The following is a 19,152-nucleotide window of genomic DNA, read 5'->3' as shown; positions in this document are numbered from 1 at the left end:
CATAATCTTCTAATTGTTACTTCATCCATAACACTTGAGCACAACAACTTTTGGCAGCCACATATTCAGCTTCGACAGTGGATTGAGTCACACTATTTTGTTTTTTCGAAAACTATGAAATCAACATACAACCTAGAAATTTACATGTGCTGAATGTGTTTTTTCTATCTATTTTGCATCCATCAAAATTGGCATTCGAATATAAGTGGAGATCAAAAGTGGAACTCCTTGGATACCATATTCCTATATTGCTATGTCTTTTAAGTACCTAAAGATTCTTTTGATAGCACTCAAATGAGGTTCTAGGAAATGATTAAAACCTAGCACACAATCCTAAACTAAGCTTATGTTCGGTCTATTAGCAATAAAATAAAGTAAGGAACCAATCATGGATTTATAGAGCTTTTGATCAATGGATGTACCTTTTTCATCCTTGTCAAGCATTATTTAAATGCTCATTGGAATGTGGTATGTTCTTGTGCTTTCTTTTCCAAACTTCTTAAGCATGTCATTTGCATATTTGGCTTGACTTATGAAATCTCCATTTTTCTTTGTTTTATTTGAAGTCCAAACCCATCATGCTCATTTCAAATTCTCCTTGCATGGTTTTAGCAAACTCTTGACAAAGAAGTTCATTAATAACACCAAAAATAATATCACCAACATAAACTTATACAATTAAATATCTTTGCCTTTGTTTTTGATAAAAAGAGTTTTATCAACCTTCGCTTGACTAAAATAATTTTTTATTAAGAATTTGGATAAAGTCTTATACCAAGCTCTAAGAGCTTGCTTTAAACTATAAAACTCTTTTTGTAACCTAAAAACTATTGAATCCATTGTTTTTTATGATAACAAACATTCTTCATTTATTAATGTCTAATTTCACTATTTAAGTGTGTAGGATTTAATTTAATACTCTTAACAAAGCTGTTAGTTAAAAACAAGTCAAGAAGTTTGCTAAGGTTAATGAAGAGTTAATCAACTAAGAGGGAAAGAGCAAGTAATGAACAAAAACAGAACCTTAGTAACTGATTATTAAGGAACCTTAATCAGTTAAGGCATGGTTGTGTGATAAGTTGAAGCAAAACAAAAATATGCTAATCAGTTAAGAAGTCCAGTTAATTGGTTAAAGCATAAGGTCCTAGTATCCCCAAGTGCCAAAAATAAGTTTGAAAATATTATTGACTATTGAGGGGAGCCAAAATGAAAAAGTTCAAAATTCGAAGATCTTCTAGTCAATTAAAGTTGATTTAATCAGTTATAGATGAAAGAAGTAAAACCTCAATCAATTAAAGGAAGTGCTAACCAATTAAAGGAAGACTACTATGTAGAGAAGTGAAACAAGAAAGTTGGTAATCAGTTAGAACTTGCCATAACCAGTTAGAGGAAGTTTACTGAAGAAGAGAAGTCTGAAGATAGAGAACTCTTAATCAGTTAGAGCCTTCTGCAATTGGTTAGAGTAAGGAACACAACAGTAGGATAGTGCAAGCCAGAGAAATTGTAATCGGTTAGAGTTGCCTATAACCGATTAGTCGAAATCAGTCTGTCTATTTGAATTTAAACACTACAGGATAAAATAATGGCTAGAAGTGTATTAGAGTTATTTTTAATGGCTAAAAGCTATCTTCAACATAAAAATCTAACTCTCTAGGTATAAAAAGAAGCTCCAACGATCAAAAAAGATAGAGAGTTGAAGATTTGAAAAGAAAAAAGCAACTTTGAGCAAAAAGCCAAATATTCTTCACTAAAAACACTTGTTCTTTATTCCAATTCTAAAAAAGGTGTTTGAGCTTGATTATAATATATCCAGACTTATAAAGGTACTTTATTGTATTTTTTTCTTCTTTTTTTTTAAAAAAAATTAGAATATAGGAAGCACTCTATAGATTGTTATAAGGAATTAGAGCTTAGATTAGAAGCTTACTTTGCAAAAGCTTGGTGGAAGCTGTTAATTCCACTGATTTAGTAAAGTTGGATTGAAGATCCTTAATTGAAAGATTAAGGTAGTGACTGTAGGTCAAGAGGACCAAACCACTATAAATATTTTTGCATTGTCCACTTCTCTTTACCTTTCCTCACTTGGTGTCTTGTAATTCTAATAACTTTTGGTCCTTCTCTTCATCTAATTGATTAAGTTCTCTTCAAGCTCTAAAAGGCTAAATAAAAAATTTTTCAGTGCTATTCACTTCTTTTAGCACTCAAACAGGATCAACAAAAACATGATTTGGAAAAGCAAGACTCTCAAAATCGAGAGAATGTTCAACATATATTTCTTCATTATAAGTCCATTTAGAAAAGCACTTTTAACATCCATTTGATATAACTTAAAGTTCATGTAACATGCAAAAGCTAAATTATTCTAATGGCCTTTAATCTTGGTACCAGAGCATAAGTTTTATCATAATCCATTCATTCCTCTTGACTATATTCTTTAACAACTAACCTAGCTTTGTTTCTAGTTATAGCTCCATACTCATCCATTTTGTTTCTAAAGACCCGTTTGGTACCTACAATTGGATAATTATTTGGTCTAGAAACTAACTCTTATACTTGACACCTCTCAAATTGATTTAATTCTTTTTGCATAGCTAGTATCCAATAGTCATCATCTAAGGCTTCATCAATATTTTTATGTTCAATTTGAGAAAAAAAGGGAACACACTCACAACAAAAGATTCAAACCATCCCCTATTTAATTACTCAATTTCTAGATATGAAACCAATCAAAAAACATATTTTATTATAAATTCTTTCAAATCAATATACGAAACAAATATAATCAATTTCAAACTTTAAAGTCTAAGTCATAGAATTTCCATTCAAGGTCTCAAACTTTATTTAACAAACTTATATATTCATGGAGCTCTAACTTAAGAAGAATAGAATAGAGAAAGAGTTGGTATATCCCTATAATAGTGGCATTGTCGCATCCCATTTTGGGATCATTATTGGCACAAAGGCTTGATGGAAAAAATCCACTCGACCTGAGTCAGCCGTAGAATAATAGAAAGAAATTAGATAATCATGTGTAAAACCGTGGGACACATCACCATGTAGTGTTATATATAAAAACATCAGAGTTCATATGCACTACCTTGTGCTCAATATTTAAATGTAAATACTTTTGAAAACATACAGTGTATTATGCTATCTTGTGGCTGAATCACAAAGTATAAATAATTATTACAAATGTAAACAAGGTTTAACAATTCCATTTACAAAAACATAGAGACAAAATGGACAACATATTATAACTCAAATAAAGGAAATGACTTTTACTAGATGCCTTTAGACCATTTACCACGAGACAAAAGCAGTTCTCTCTAAAGGACGATGAGCCAAGTATTCCAATGATCTAAAACAACAAATAAAACTTATATGTGTGAGTTATAAAAACTTTGTGAGAAGATAGGGGGGAAATAAATTAAATGGAAGAGTGTTTATAGAAATAAATTTTTAATAAAAAAAGTTATAGATCAAATTTTCAATCTTTTGTAAACTTGTTTTCCAATACAAATTAGAGTTGAATCAGACCATTTCAATTGAGTACAAAATCTTTAAAACTTAAATGGACTTAACCAAGTCAAATACAATCTCAAAATTCCTTTTAAATAGTGAGTTTTCTAGAATAAGCCTTAAATATAAACACTTTTTCATAGAATATCGATACTTTTCAAAAAGAATACTTTTCAGAACCCTTTAGACACTAGGTATCGATACTTATATCTAAAATATCAATACTTTCAATGCGATGATCTTATTGACTTTCAAGTATCGATACTTTCAAAGAAAGTATCGCTATTTTCAACATAGGATGTATTTTCAAAATAATTATATCAAAATAATTAAAAATGCCATATGTACTCACCTAGTTGAAGCATGTTTTTTCCTTTAGCACCAAATGACAACAAACTCGACCTCTTCAAATTACTAACTTTTTCGGCAAAGCTTATAAACATATAATCTATCCTCAATACTTACTTATTTATCCATAAATTTCATAAATACCCTTTTATCCTTTTGCAAATTCCTTTAATCATTCTCTAACGTAAAATCAATAACTAAATCTTGGTCTAGCTAAGTATTTACAACCTAACTAACTAGGGTGTCTAGTAGCCTTACTTTGGTAAGCTTAAGGGAACCGAAACTTATAAAAAACCTCAAGTTTTAGAGAAAAACGAATTTTTAGGAAACCATTAATTCTATAATTTAAAACCACTAGATTAGATGTTTATGATGTAAAAACCTTACCTCTAGAGGTCTTTAAAATGAAAATCTGAACTTGAATCTAAACTTAATCAATTTAAAATGACTTAGAAAGATGAGAGAAAAGATAGAGAGAGAAAGTGTAAAAATGTCTGAGAAGGGTTTTTGGGGATTTAAAATATTATTTTATTTATGAAAACTCCATTTTACCCTTATTTTTTTCAAATCCATAGTGTAAGTATCGATCTTTTGGTCTAGGTATCAATACTTTCTTTTTGGAGCAAGGGTATTAATACTCTTTAAGTAAGTTTCGATACTTGTTCATCAAAAAGCCTTTCTGCGTTTCAAGTATTACTACTCATTCAAAGGCATCGATACTTTTGGTACACAATGCAATATTACATCTAACAAAAGGCCAATTATCCCTTTTTAAGTCCTATATTCGAAATAGGCTTAATGATTTCTAAAGCATGCATTTCGTAAAGTATAAATATTCAAAAATTTCAAACGAAGACATTAAATCAATAGCTCACCAAGCTAAGTTGTGTTTGTACGTTTAATTCAAAGTTAGGGTTTAACATTCGTCCTCATTATGGTTCAGTGCATATAGCCACCAACATCGAAATAGAACATAATAGATTATTGTGCACAATGGTTATGTTTACTATTACTAACTTTAGGTCTTAACACACGAGGCACCACTAAATTATCAAAACAGAATTCATTTGGTTGAACTTTTTCACCTATATGAAATGTATATGTTGAGACATCTACTTGTACAATGTCACCAACCTTAGCTCATTTATCAAATTAGATAATCTCATGCTAAGGCCATTCAAACATTTTCAAACATAGATTTCCAATTTCACATATCATTCCAATCATTAAACAAGATTCAAAATTTGAAGTATCAAATTTTCAAGGTGCTTATCCTCCATGCATTAAACTTAATAAATAAGTACTTGTATTCACATATATGTATATAACATACACACACACACACTTGACAACCATATTTAAATGTAGCATCCATCATTAAAATTTTTCTCATAAACACATACGTATGTCAAATCAACATTTGATGCTATACCATTGGCAAAGCATGCTTATAATTATATCAAAATAATTTAAAATGCCATATTTACTCATAAATACGAAGAATGCCCTTCCTTTAACACTTCCAACCAACACCATTTGTTTGGTATAAAGTATTTGTGTCTTCAACAGAACCTCGAATGTTTGATAACCAATAATAATCTCATTTATTCCATAAAATCCATAATAATCCTACTCTTCCAACCAAACACTAACTAATCTCTTTCTAAACCTAAAATTAGTTTCTAATCTTCTTTCTAATAATAAATTCATAACATATACAACCTAAATTCTTGATAATTTTACCGTGGTGAGCTTATGGTAACCAAATCAACTAAAAACCTAAGTTTTAGAGAGAGAAATAAATTTTTAGAGAGAGATTAAATCTAAAAATGAAATCCATGAAGTTAGATGTTTAGGAAACCAAAATTTTACCTTTTGAACACTATGAAACCAGAGTCCAAGTTTAATATCATGTTTGTTTGGTGAGAAAATGTGGAGGAAATATTAAAAAAGGTTGACAGAGAAGAGTAGTAGAGAAAAAAGTGAGAACAAGGAAAAAGAAAAGGCCAAACGCCACTGGATGAAATAAAAAGTCAAATGACTAAAGAGGTTTTGTAAAATTATTGTTTTGCCCTTTCGGTAAAATGTTGCATCAGTATTGATAGCTAGGGCATAGGTATCGATACGTTTTATGCAAAAAGCCTTTTCGAGGCATTCTAGGTAGCAGGTATCAATACTTACGATTGAGTATCGATACTTATTATGTAGAATGCATTATGGGTACTAGGTATTGATACTTCATTCAAAGGGATCAATACTTTTTTAATAAAAGGCTAATTTTTTTTTCAAAACACACCAATTGTCTCTTTCTTTCCTTTTACTTTCACATAGACATAATAATTTATAAAATATGAATTTTTTAAGTAATAAACTATAGAAAATTTAAACTGAAAACATTTATCAAGAGCTCACCAAACTAAGTTACATTTTTATCCTTATATGAAACTGACAAGTTTCACATTCTTTCACCTTTAAGAAAATTCGTTCTTGAATTTAATCGGATTATACTAAACTCTAGAAATTTCACATTCTTTTACCTTTAAAAAAATTCATTCTTGAATTTAATCAGATTATACTAAAATCTAATTCTAAAATAGATGCGGGTAATTTGTCCTTGACTTCTCAAGTCACCTTTTCAATAGAGTGGTTGCACCATAACACTTTTGTGGAAACTACATCCTTGGAATGAAGTCTTTTAACTTACCTATCTAATATGTCCACCAATTGTTCTTCATATGTTAAGTCGTCCCTCAACTGCAGTGCCTTGTACTGAACTATATGGGACAGATCGGGGTTGTACTTATGGAGAATGGATACATGAAACACCCAATGTACAATAGAAAGATCCGATAGTAGTGCCAATCTAAAAGCCATTTCACCAACTTTTTCAAGAATTTCAAATGGTTCAATTTACCTCACATTTAACTTGTTTTTCTTGCCAAATCTCATAATCCCCATAGTTGGTGAAATTCTAAAAAATACATGATCCCTTGTTTGGAACTCCAGTTATACTTGTAAAAATCCATTTTTTCACACAAGAAAAGGTGAATCAATTCCAGCTCACTATAACTCATATACCCATAGAACATCAACTAGCAGATGCATTACCAAACCTTTATCCAAACTGCATAACATCAATTAGAAAGCTAGATTTCACTTTTTATTATCCCAAGAATTGATCTCCTAGTTCAAATATCCTTTGACAAAAAAAAAATTAAAAAACCTTCCATAGAAACATTGTTAAAATCAATAAACTTAGTGACTAAAATGAGATTAGTTTTAACTTTAGGGACTCAAAAACATTATTCAATGAAACAATGCTGAGCATATGAGTTATAGTGAGCTAGCCTTTGAGACGATGCTGCTTCTGTGCTGACATTGTTAGTAGTTAAGGTTGTGGATTCTTGCTTCTTAAAGACATTTTTAGATTTTGCAACCTCATCCAATAGTTAATCAAATGAGATATAAGATTCTTGAGCCCTAATGCAAGTTGAAATTTCTTTGAAATCAAGACCAATATTGCCATTCAAGACATGAATGACAAGTTCTTCAAAACTAGCAGGGTAGTGGACCAATGCAAGTTCATATGCCACATTTCTTAGATTCTAGAAGTATTTTGAGGGAAATCTAGATTCTTTTGGCTTGGTAAGCTTCTCTCTTAGATTCATCATTCTTGATATGGATTATTTGCATAAAGTGAGTTAATTTTGTTCTAAGCATCCAAGGAAGTTTCAATAAAAGGAAAAAAGCAGACTATCTCTAGAAAATGAAATAATGTCATCGAGTAGCAGTTGATCCTATCTAATGCATGATCATAGAGTGAATTAGGAACAAGAATGGGGGGATTTTATCTTTCTTGTAGTATCATGGCAAGGGGTAGGGTGTTAAACCATCAACATATCCAATAAGTTAGAAACCAACAAGGAGAGATGTCAATTAAGCCCTTGAAGAGAGAAAATTAAGGGGTTTGAGTTTTATAGGTAAATGGGTAGCAGCACTAATGGTGATCAAGGGAGGTTATTGGCTTGAAAACAAAAATGTAAGGTTGGATGGGAGTTTGGGAAGGCTAGTTTCAAAGATTGAGGAAAACATTATGAATATGTAGTGAAGCAATATGGCTTTATGGAGCTTTGTAGCTCTAATACCATATAGAAAACAAGATAGGAGATTCAAAATGATGAAAACTACCTTGAGATTTTTATTGTATTGTAAAGTATTTATAATACAAGAGGTATGTGATTTGATAAGTTTACAAGTTTGAATACAAGAATGTGTAAATGAGGTAACAGATGAGATAGCCTTAGAGTTTAAGTTTGGATAAGTCTTTAAACTTTGAATTTATCAGCCTAGTGTTTCCTTTTTTTTTCTCGATTTGAGTCTTCCCTCAAATACCCAAATAAATTGAGGTAGATGTCATAGTTGTTGTGATTTTTTTCTAAAGTGGTACTATATTGTGTGCTTGCTACTTGACTGTTTTGGATTTTGGAGAGCTACATGTTGTTGCTAAAATTGCTTTAGGCATGGTAACTGCTATAGTTGAGTGGATGCTATGATAATGGATTTTGATGATGCAATTGATGCAATAGCAAATTATTCTATTGTTGATTTTGCTCATGAATAACGTCTAATTGAAACTATTTAACTCAATTAACTATTAAAACCAACAATCCAAATTTGACCCAGATCAAATATAATGATAAAAAGTATATTGAAAAGTAATAGATGAGAACTGACACATACACGCACTCCCATCTAATTTTGTATACATAGCTTTTTTTTATAAAAGAAAATATCAAATATAGTGATATAAAGTAAGGTAACATACCCTATATCTCTAAGTTTTAATCAACATTTTAAGCACATTCAATAGTTTTCGAAATAAACACTCTACCCCAAAAATATAAACACCATTAACAGAGATTATGAAAGTCTAAAATACTTTTTTCTTCTTTATTAATTTAAAATTTTATTATATTTTTTTGAAAAAAATAAAAAAACGAAGCACCGAGGGAGGGAGCATTGGATCCCCTCCCCTCTGATCAGTGCTCCCCTTTCTTAGGGAGCACTAATCTCCCTCCCTTATTTTTTTAAATTAATAAAAAAATTAATAAAAATTATATAATAGTAATTTTTAAAATTAATAAAGGGTAAAATAGTCATTTTAATATTATCATGTCATCAAACTAACAGAAACACTAGCAGTTAGACATATGTATCCAACGAAAGATTTTTTTTGGAACGAAATATCAATTTCGAAAACTAATAGATGCGCTTGAAATTTCAATTAAAACTTAAGAGATAAAAATATTTTATCCTAAAAAGTATATTGAAAAATAATAGATGAGAGGAGGTGAATGTGATGTTGTAGATTAATTACAAGATTGAGCTCTTGTCTGGCATAGGCAAACATAGGAATAAATTTTCAAGACGCATCCCCTTGAGTACAAGTGACCATTTGATTTTATTTGTTATGGTTCTTATGGCTGGTGTGAAAGAATATGGTAATTTTAAGAATTCTTGTATCACCATGTCAAATAAATAATTTATATACTTAAACATTTGACGTAATGGTTGATATATACTCTCTCTACTCTAAAAATTTAATTTGAATTTCCATTTTCAATGTAAAAAATAACCCTTTAATATTAAAAATTGAGGTCATCAATGGGCAATTTTTGGGATACATGGTTTGAGTGCCGAATTGTGTGCTTGTCAATTTATAAAGCACTAATAATAAATAGAGGCTAGGTTGAGCAGAATGCCTAACATAGAGACAGGCAGTCTAAACTCTTGATTAGGAGGGCCAATGCAATGACAAAAAGTAGAGGGAACCAAAAGTGAGGTAACATACTTTAACACGAGGATAATAATATACTATAAGACAAGGAACAAAACCCATTGTGTAGGGTTTTGTTTTAGCTTTTGTGGGATGGGATGGTGCCTCTCTCCAAAAGCTTGAAGAGGGATTCAATTCAGAAAAACAAAAAATACGGTCCTTTCTTGTCTCTTATAATCCTCCTTTTGGATGATGGCTGTCCTCTGTACCTTTCGGCGCTTATTAGATCCCAAGCCCCACCACCATTGCTATTTGAATAGCTTGACTACTTCTTTGACTGTTGCTTCTACCACTACTACATTTATATTGCCTTCTTTTTGCTACCATGTGAAAGACTAAGCTTTTCTTTCTTTCCATCTTCTTATTTGAAATATTTCCCTCAATAGCATGTTGAGTTCGGTTATTAATTATCTCAAAAGCTGAAGTGCAATAAAAAAAGTTACTAATTTGATTGAAAAAAGTTTTTTCCCATAAGATAATTACTAGTATTTCTTTTAGTCCACTTTATAGTGTAATGAAAGAGGATGCAAGCCTTAAACATCTTTCTTCTTCTTCTTCAGGAGTAGCGATTGATAAAGACAGTATAATTTTATGAGATATGACCACTATTAGGATTATATATAGCTAAATATAATTGAACTCAATCAGCTAAGTGATGACACCATGTGCTAAACTTCTATAACATGACATGGTCCACATAAATTTTCTAACTCTGCTCTATATGTTAAGTACTCATGATAATCCAAGTGACTATACCAACATGATAATATATTAAACCCAATCGCCCATATGTCATTTCCCCAAAAAAAAAAATGCCCGAATGTCTATACTCTAGACAGTGAAGAGTAAATCCATGAGACACTCATATATATGTACAAAAATTAATCTCTAATTCCTCTTATTTTTAAGTCGCAATTGTGGTCTTTTACTGACCATAGCTGTCGGATTTATATAAGCTTTGGGATTAATTAGTATGAATTATGACCAAAAGAGCAGACCTCCAGTTCGAGAGGAAGATATATAAACAAAATCGAATGTCATAGGATTCATGCAAAAGTAGAATGAGGTTTTTTTTTTCTTGAAAGGTGGGTAGAAAATAGTTAGCAACGCACAAAACTTCATGCATGCAAAGTTGTAATGCAAATAAGTCACATTAGGAGTGATAGGGTGTCTGTACAATAGTTAAGCCTTTTCCCATTAATTTAAGCTTTTGAGAGAATTGATTATCTAACTTAACAGTGTGCATCCATTTATTGAATGATGCAATTGAATGCTTGACCTAAAAATAAGTGTGTTTGTTTCCATTAAAAAAAATGGGTTCGAATCACTTTCTATTTTTTTTTAAAAAAAGAAAATTAAGATTTTTAATTACAAAAATGCCTTGAATGATATATATTTTTTTCATAACACAAGAGATCAACAATTAAAGTAGACTCTCTTTCTCATCTCACTACTTAATAATATATGACAAAGGAAAAAAAAGAGTACCCTAAGTAATCAGGTGAAACAAGTTTAAAAAATAAAAAAGTGTTGAAAACCTCGGTTAAGTAACATTTTAGCTGTATTTTCAAAATCTTATGCATGTGCTAGTAATGGTCAAAGTAGACAAGAGAATGAAGGTAAGTTTGGCTTTATTGTATTATTGGAGCTAAGGGTGTCGTGCTGCTAAGCATAGGAACAAAATAATGAAGAGCACGTGATGCCAAAATATTAATCTACTCCCTAACCCCGCAGCTCTACGTACCTAATGCAGCTTTGCCTTTGTATAGCTGCGACAATTATTGGTTCCTTGTTAAGGGAAGCTATCCCATCTTTGTCTTGTACTCCTATTTACTGTTTATTCTTAAATAATTTTAGTTTTTTTTTTAATATTTCTTTTGTGTATATATATGACTTTGCTTTATATAAAAGAGATAACCCTCTTCATTTCATAATTAAATCTAACCTTACTCGGGTCGAGATTTGAATTTATGAATCGCACATTATTAGAGTCTCAAACTTTTATCTATATTCATACATACAACTTCTATTATGGTACTTAAATATAAACTGAGTGTTGTACTACAGCATCATATAATGCATGAGGGAGTTCTATAGAATCCATTATTAGACTGCAAAAGTTTGTTGGCAAAAGTGTGTGTGTATATATATATATAGAGTCAAAAGTTTCATTTTGCATCAATAGTATAATCATTAGGGAGTTCCATAGAATCCATGCCCATGTTACATATAAGCAAGTTTTGTTTTGTTTTGTTTTGCTTTGGCTTTAGACATGCATAGCATATGAGTAGTTTAATTACATAGTAAAATGTGGAGGAAAATCTTAAAATGACATAACATATATAATATTTATCATTTATTTATTTATGCTAATTACTAAATATATACCAATTATTGAAAAGATGCTATAAAGTAAAATGTGTAAGATATTGTAATTCATGTAGATATTTATACCTCTCTTTGTATACGTAATTATTCGTGATTTTTTTATTACTTTTTAGCACTTAAACACGAACTGAATTATGTATATATGTGTATTTTTTTTATATAAAAATTATGTATCTTTCATTAAGCGATAAAAGTAAAGAATGTTAAGGTAGGTCTTTAACCCTAACGTACGTATACCAGGATTAAAGGAAAAGTGATTAAACATAAGGTACTAGTCAACAAAATGTTATAATAAAAAATGACTTAAAAGACCAACAGTTGTCGATCATAATTAAAGAAACGAAAAAGAGAGAGAGTGTGAAGAACTTTGTACTTAGGTGAAGTTAAATTTTCGTGTTCAAAGTTCAAACGTAACAATAGGTCAGGAAGAACATTGTATTCCCTGAAAAGGCTACGTTTTAAAATGCAACAAAGTATTAGTCAAACTAAACACTGAAAAAGATCATTTGCCCCTTTTCCTTTTGCTCCTCTCATCCCCTTTTCCTTTTTTAAATATCTTTATGGCCGAGTTTAGTCTCAATCCTTGCTCCACTTTTGTTTTTGGGTTGCATACAAGAGATGTCGGCCACAGGCTTGCAACCTTTTTCCTTGATGTGTTGCTTTGACTGAACACTTTAAAAAAATTCGTCACTATCTTAGCAAACGAAGCTACTTTCTTGCTCTTTTTTTTTTTCCAGTTTTTAATGATGAAAGGATTAGGGTTTTGCCTTCGGCTATGTGAACAAGACTTCGTGATTCAAGGGACACATTTGAATTTTTCTTTTTTCTTTCTCTTTCATGAGCTTAGTGTGATTATAATAATCATATGCCAATGAGGCCGCACGTGCCACCCGCGACGCGTGCGGTTTTCGTGTTGGAACTTCGATTCCATCTTTGAACGGAATGGGTTTCTGTTCTTTGAGAGCTAATCATTTATCTGTTAAAAATGTCATTAACGAAAGGGCAAACTTAATGATGCTCAATGGATGGATTAGGCCAACCCCAAATAAAGTTGTTATGGTCAAAATATCCACATTACTCAACGTAACTCCAGGCTTGCCCAACACCAAAAGCAACTATTAATAATGACATGGTAAATTAACTTCATCCAAGAATATTGAACATCACATTTCAATAGGTAGCAATAAGAAGGTAATTTTTTGTGTAAAATAACATGATCATCTTAAATTTTGATTATAATTTTACATATAATTTTACATAAATTCACTAATAGTTAAAATAAACAATCAATCACAAACTTATAAACAACGTTAACATATTAAAATACTCTTCTTCCTTTTTCACTTTTTTCACTATTTTTCTTTTTTTCAAGTTAGTCTATAATGCTCCATTACATCGGTCGACCATGTTGCGGTCGTATCTTCCCAAGGAGAACGCGCGAGATCAACACGCTCCGGGGAGCATAGCCAAATCGCACTCTCCATCAGGAGATCCAGGGGCAGCGCTAGCCAATTTTTGTTCTTAGGGACAAAAGATGAAAAAAAATAAATGTTAAAAAATTTTAAAATTAATATATTAAATTTAACCAATGATCAAAATATTCATAATAAATAATAATTTTATATAACATTTAAATAAAAAAATCAAAAAAAACTTATAATAGTTATTTAAGAAAATTGTGTTCAATGATGTTTCCTAGATTCAAATTCATCATTCAATATTCTTATTTATTTATATTTAAACTTAAAAAATAAAACATAAAACTATAAGAAATAAAATATGAAATACAGGATTTCATGTACTAGTTAAATAATATAAATAGAAAAAAGAAGGTAAAAGAAAATTTTACCTCCTCTTAATTTTACACAATGGTGGTAAGTGATCTCTGTCTCCCCTTTTTCAAACTCACAAGCTCATAAATCTCTTTTGAAGAATAAGGTATGTTTCTACGGTGAGTTATTAGAAAAGAAAAATAAAAATAAAAAATAAAAAAAATAAAAATAAAAAGAGAAAGGGGTGTAGAGAAACTTAAATTAGGGTAAAATTAAGTAAGTTTGTGAGGTTGTTTTATTCTTTTGTTTATATTAATTATTAAATAAAAATTTATTTTGAGTGGATCATTAATGATATATAATAAATAAAATTTTTAAAAATTTTGAAAGGTCCATTGATAAAATATATATAAGAAATAAATATTTTTAAAAATTTTGAAAAGAGCCTGCTTACCCTAAGGAGATCCAACCAAAGCCAAATCTGGCACTCCAAGTTTAAGAACGTCAAAGGTAGGATGGAGAGAATTGTTTTTAATAAGATATAAAAAAATTTTAAAAATAAAAAATTATAATTTATATAATGTGATAATTTTTAAAATTAATGAAAGGTAAATTATGAGAGAAATATTGTATCATTATCAAATTAATAAAATATTAATATTTGATTAACGATTGAACTTATGTGTCAAGTAAAAGATTTTTTTAAAAACAAACTAGCCATTTGGAATATTAATAGACTTGTAAGGAATTATGATCAAAACTTAAAAAGATTAAAGTATTTTACCTTAATTTTTTTAGTTTGTCTAAGTCAACTTGTTCCGAAATTATGAAAATTTACATATCAAATTATCATCATAGTAATTATGCGTCTATAACAAAATTTATTCATATTATTTATAAACTATTATTTAACAAAATAAATAGTAGTATTTTTTATATATTCATTTATTATTGATCTATATATCTATTTTTATTAGAAAGTGGTTTAAAATTATGAATAATTATAAGACAAAGACAAAGACAGATGATTTTGGATTTTCAAGCAATTTGTAACCTGCAACGACAAGGGCAGCCCACCTGCAGTGAGATCTTACTTTACACATAAAAGCCCATCAGCAACCAAAGCAAAGCTGTTTTGTCCAAATGTGATAATTAAATATTATTATATTAGTCTGTTGCATGGAATGGACTCAATCCACGAGAGCTACCATTGGGCCTTGAGTGGGTGCACCATGCAGTGAAAATATTCAAACACATGTGAATATTTTCTTTTTAAAGTAATACATCGACTATTATTCTATTAATTTTCTTAGCACCAACAACCATCCAACTTAATATATTTATTCAAAAAATTTTATTTCGACCTAAGCCTATCATCTGACCTAAATTTGAACCGTTATATATATATATATATATATATATATATAATAACATAGGTGATAGGTGCTAATTAAACTAAAAAGAGAAATAAAAATAAAATAATGTTAATAAAATAGACTCATAATTTTATTTTAAAATTAATTAAAAATCATGAAAAATAGAAATTTAAAAGAGAATTAAAGAAGATTAAAATACAAAAAATATGAGTAAAATATTAAATGAAAGTCCTTTTCATAAAATCTGGAAGCAATCCAACGATGAATCTCTTCAAGAAAATATGTTATTTTCTTAAATAAATGTGAGGAAAAGTTCTTTAGATACCACCAAACGAGTTTCTCATTTTTTTTTTTGTTAAGTGTACAACCTAATGTGTTAGGAAGCCTTGGGAAAGTTTTCCAATATTTGCATAATGGGGTAATTAGAAAGAAAAGATAGGTCGTGATAAAGGAAGAAATAATTACAGAAAATAAAATTAAATATGAAATTAAGAATTATTTATCAAAATTAAAATAAGATAACACATGATTAATTAATATTGCTCTTTAAACAAGTATTGAGCAAGTGCTAATACCTTCCTCATGTCAACTCGTATTTCTTAACTCTAACTCAATTTTGTAGACAAAAATCTATCTTCTTCATGATCCTTAAATCAAGTTTAAAGTCATTAAAAAGGATAAATTCATTTAGGTGAAAAATCACATCTAAACAAAAACATATAAGTAATGACTCTTTTCTATGTTGAGTAGTGGAGTTTTCAAACTCGTACGTTACAACATTTAAACTTTAACTTTTAAATCAAAAATTTGAATAAGTGTAAGCTTTCTAATTTGTCAACTTGCTACTAAAACCTCTGTAGTTTGCAATTATTTAGGGACAAATCCTTTTTAGCACTATGTTCTTTCATGTTGTTTTTTAAAAACCAAGGCAAAAATATATTGATAAGATAAAGTATTACGAAGTTGGACAAGCGCACAAAACGGCCAGGGAGAACCAATCTATATAAAGGAGTGAAAACAGAAAACGTTGTTTCAATTTTTGTGTGTACTCTTATTAATGGCAAAATCTTTTGAAAATCATATACTATATTTTAGGAAAAATCTTTAATAGAATCAATTAAAATGTCACATTTGATTGAGTCTAATTGAGCATGGCAATATGGCCTAATATATAATAAAAATCTAAATTCTTGAGTAAATGGGGCGGATGGAGGGTTCAGTTAGATAATGGCATACTGGGTCAATGGAAGATGTTTTTTTTTCCTTTGTTCTCTTCGGACTAAGAATGGAAGATGGATTAGTTGTGGCATTGTTAATAGTAACAAAGAAAAACAACATGGACCATGTATCTTTGAACTTGGGACTGTCATTTTACGGATGATTGAGGTGACTTTTGAGGAGCCCATGTTGAAACATAAGAGAAACTGCTGTGAAATTGGTTTACCAGGTCCACAAGAAGGGTTTGAATATGAGGGAGAGAAGGTGCCAAAACAAGGCACGACTTTTTCATTTGAAATTGAGGAAAAACAAGTGATTTTGACATAAGAAAAACCATGTTAGAATTCAGTAGCCTTTGCCACTTTGGTACAATATATATGACCAAGTCTTTTAGTCTTTTAGCAACAAATTGAATGATGTTTTTTCATGGACGGGTCATCGCACATGGTCTAGTGGGAGCCATTTTTCCCATTCACGTGGGATGCAGAGTCTTGGCTACTTCAACTTAAGTCTTTTAGTCTTTTAGCAACTTAGATCCCCCCAGACTCGATTACAACCAAAGAAATGTTGGAAATTAATCATTTGGAAAAGGGAGGAAAGCTCAAATTTGGTGAAACATATATACCTGCCTATACCTCTCTCGTCATTTTACTAAAACCAAAAGGGGCTGCATCCAACTATTGAAAATATTAGGAGAGCCCATTCGTTTAATTGAGTTGTTGAATTGATTAGTCAATGTTCTTTTGCTTTTCGTTTGACGGAAAGAAGGATCATTTTTTAGAATGATAAAATAATAGTTATAAATTGCACATTTCCAGATACAAAATCCATCTACCCATAAACAAAGGGAAAGAGCATTTGGGTTAGCGCAAATGTGATGGCCTGGGCGCTTAGGTGCTTCCCATGTGGCTTAGGCACCCCTCTTCTTAGGCTCTGATAACCTAAATTATTCTAAATACCCCTTTCTATGAGGAGAAATGGAATAACAAGAAATCAGGGCAGGATACACACAACACAAGAGGGCTATTTGCCTGGGTTGTTGGCCGACTGCTTGCCTAGCTTGATCTCCTAAACTGATTCCTACCCTTCCTCCTCCCTGCTGCCTCCCTCCAAGCTTGCTAGAACTCGTGGGCGATGACACAAACCCTGAGCTGAGCCCGCAGGTCACGATCCACTTAAAGATTGTTGTAATTTAAATATAATAATGTAATTCTTCTTAGATTGTTTTTAAATTTCTCCGTGCCTTTGTGCACATCTCATTAATCATCCACCTAACTTGAATGAAAAAAGAAGATGCTAAAACTTAAATATAATAGTGAATTCTTTCTTCTCACTGTGAAATAATTGATGTGCCCCTTTCCCACCCAAACCTCTCGTATCATGACGACAATAAAGACAAGCATTTGCCAACGAGAAATACCTTCCTATCAAAGATGGACACTGCCTTGTTCACCTCATACCTTAGCTCTATTAATAGTTCCAAAACAGCCTTGCTACGGTGACAGACGCCTGTCACTTCTATTCCATTCATGACAAAATTATGAAAGAAACCGCCTATTTGTTCTCCAGCTTTATTAGCTTTTCTCTTTCTTTCCTTTATTTTTTTTTTCAACAAGTAATATTTGCACATCTTGTTAAATATGGTCCAATTCACTTTTGTTTATGTGGATAATCTTAAAAAGATTAAATTTTTACAATGATAATAATTAAAAATAATAATAATAAGATTGACATAATCTTAATTTCCACATTTTTTATATTTGAATGAAGTAATGGATAAATAATAGCTCTAAATTAATTTGAGCTATTAATTTTTGGCTAGTTATGATTTAGTTAATTAATTTTATGTAAATTGTTTTGTTTAGATTGCCAAGATAATAAAGCTATTACTTATAAAAAAAAAATAAAGCTATTGTAAAGGCCAAAAGAAATTAATTTTCAAAATAAAATATTTTCACACCTTATCTTTTAGTTATAGTTTGGTAGGGTTTATTAGTTTTAAAAAGAAACAGTTCATTTTAAATGTATAAACGATATTCATGAATAAATATAAAATATCAAAATTACCTTTTTTATCTTTTTCTTTTCTTTTTTACTATTTTTTTTTTCAGGACAGACGTCGGTGCTCCCTTTACACCGACCGGGCAACCCCCACCCCCATGCTCCGTTGGGAGCACAAATCTCGCGCTCGCCTAACCCCCACGTTTCCCTTGGAGTGCACATCTTGCACTCTCAGGGGAGTCGCGCTCCTTCCCACCACCGCGCGTCCAAGGGAGCCGCACCCTCCACCTCTGCGCTTGCCTAGGAGTGAATATCTGCCTTGGGAGCACAGATTCGGCACTCCCCAACTAGAGCCAGATCTAACAATTCAGCTGCAGCAAGAGGAAACGGAGTTTTTTTCTAATTAGAAAAAAAAATTAAAAATAAAAAATTTTAATTTATATAGTATCATAAATTTTCAAATTAATGAAAAGTAAAAAATGAATGATATGTTCACCGAAAGATATTCTTTTTGAGTTGAATAATTTATTTCGAAAATTAATAAATTTATATAAAATTATGATTAAAAATTAAAAAATTAAAGATATTTTATTTTAATTTTTATGGTGTTCACAGTAAATACAGGTAATAAATAACTACTTTGTTATCTTTCTAATTATTTGAATATTTGGGATTTTAACAGTTTATTATTTAG

The sequence above is a fragment of the Theobroma umbraticum genome, unplaced genomic scaffold (genome assembly GCF_002168275.2).
Source record: "Theobroma umbraticum cultivar Fairchild unplaced genomic scaffold, ASM216827v3 scaffold_56.0, whole genome shotgun sequence".
Classification (NCBI taxonomy): Eukaryota; Viridiplantae; Streptophyta; class Magnoliopsida; order Malvales; family Malvaceae; genus Theobroma; species Theobroma umbraticum.
Note: the sequence above shows the minus strand (reverse complement) of the source record.